Consider the following 2,233-nt stretch of genomic DNA (forward strand, 5'->3'; position numbering starts at 1 on the left):
AGGGGGGGGTCAGCCTCCCACTATGTCACAGCTGAGGCCAGCTGCTCCCCAGCCTCCTCTGATCCTGACACCCAGGTAGACAAGGTCAAGTACCAGCTGAATATCCAGCCTCAGGGTGACCTCCAGCACGTGCCAGACGCAGGGGGTCACACCAGCTGATGTGCCCGAGGGCTGAGCCGACACTTAAACCTCCCTAGCCGAGAATGTGCAGCGAAGGGTCCAGCGGGACGCAGGCAAGAGGCAGAACAATGGTGGAGTCTGATTACTAACAAATGTCTGCACATTGGCCAAACGGTAGCAGAGTAAAACACACGATGTACTACGGCCGCGTCAGTGTCGGGTTACTCATAACATAAAAAGGGTTTCCAACTCCATATAGGAAAAAAAGAGAACCTGTCTACTTGCTCCTTTGCTGATGATTGGTACCCGACAACAACCAAACAAACCCCTACATGTTGAAAAGCAATAGATTTCCATGGCCGGGCTGGAAAGCTGGCCATTGCTTCCATTTTCTTCCCAGCTCTTTCTCTATCCTCTCTGCTCTCTCTCTATTCTCCCTGCTCCTTATCTGTCCTCCATGCTTCTTCTCTGTCCTCATTACTTCTTTCTGCTCTGCTCTCTCTCTGTCTCCTGCACTCTATATTTGTCCTCTCTGCTCCTTCTGTGTCCCTTCTGCTCCCTCTTTGTTTTCTGTAATCTATTCTCTTCCTCCCTGAACCTTCACTGTCCTCTCTGCTCATCTCTGGCCTCTCTGCTCCTTCTTGCTCCACCTCTGTACTCCCTGCTTCTCTGTCCTCCATGCTTCTTCTCCTCTGACCTCCTTCCTCCATCTCTAATCTCCTACTCCATCTCCACATTTCTGTTCTTTTTTAGTCCTCTCTGCCACATCTCTATCCTTTCTGCTCCTTCTCTGTCCTTCTGGCTTCTTCTTTGTCCCCTTTACTCCTTATATCTCCTTTCTGTTCCATCTCTTTCCTCTCTGCTTCCTCTGTCTTCTCTGCCTTTCCTTCTTCTCTGTCCTCCCCACTCCTCTTTCCTTCATGCTCCCTCTCTGTCCTCCATGCTTCTCTCTCCTCCATGCTTCTTCTCTGTTCACCCTGCTCCTTCTCTGTCCTCCCTGCTCCTTCTCTTTCCTTCTTGCTCCTTCTCTGTCCTCCATTATTCTTCTCTTTTCTTCATGCTTCCTCGGTCCTCCCTGCTCCTTCTCTGTTCTCGATGCTTCTTCTCTGTCCTGCCTGCTCATTCTCTTTCCTCCATGCTTTTTCTCTGTCCTCCCTGCTCCTTCTCTGTTTTCTATGCTTCTTCTCTGTCCTCCCTGCTCCTTCTATGTCCTCCCTGCTCCTTCTCTGTCCTCCATTCTTCTTCTCTGCCCTCCCTGCTCCACCTCTGTTCTCTATGCTCCTTCTCTGTTCTCCCTACTTCTTCTCTGTCCTCCCTGCTCCTTCTCTGTTCTCTCTCCTCCCTACTTCTTCTCTGTCTTCTCTGCTCCTTCTCTGTTCTCCCTGCTCCTTCTCTGTCCTCCCTGCTGCTTCTCTGTTCTCCCCGCTCCTTCTCTGTCCTCCCTGCTGCTTCTCTGTTCTCTATGCTTCTTCTCTCTCCTCCCTACTTCTTCTCTGTCCTCTCTGCTCCTTCTCTGTTCTCCCTGCTCCTTCTCTGTCCTCCCTGCTGCTTCTCTGTTCTCTATGCTTCTTCTCTCTCCTCCCTACTTCTTCTCTGTCCTCTCTGCTCATTCTCTCTCCTCCCTACTCCTTCTCTGTCCTCCCTGCTCCTTCTCTGTCCTCCCTGCTCCTTCTCTGTTCTCTATGCACAGTCGGAGATGAAGGGAATTTTCGGGGGCGTGCAGCGAGTGGCCCTGTAACCCCCTTTTTCCGGGAACATTTTTTTCCCCTCAAACAAGGTGACTCCGGTGAGCACAGAATTTGGCAGCGCCATCTTGATACCACACCGTCTCTGCGGACTGTAGTATATTGTGGCCAAGCATGTCACCCTTGGCCTATCTTTTTACTCTTCCTCTGGGGATTCCAGAAACCGCAAGGATTAAAGCAGCCGCAGCCGTGTGTGTGTGTGTGTGTGGGGGGGGTACGTTAATTCTGGAACGCGCGCTGCATCCCACCATTTTCCTGCGAGCTCTGGTGCCAGTTATTGCTGAGAAATCCTGGGCATGTGGAGAATGAGGCACTAGCCAAACACAGGCGCACGCCACCCTCCTCCCCGCACACACGCACTCTCTCAT

The sequence above is a fragment of the Nanorana parkeri genome, unplaced genomic scaffold, assembly GCF_000935625.1.
Source record: "Nanorana parkeri isolate BGI_ZX_2015 unplaced genomic scaffold, ASM93562v1 scaffold210, whole genome shotgun sequence".
NCBI classification, from domain to species: domain Eukaryota; kingdom Metazoa; phylum Chordata; class Amphibia; order Anura; family Dicroglossidae; genus Nanorana; species Nanorana parkeri.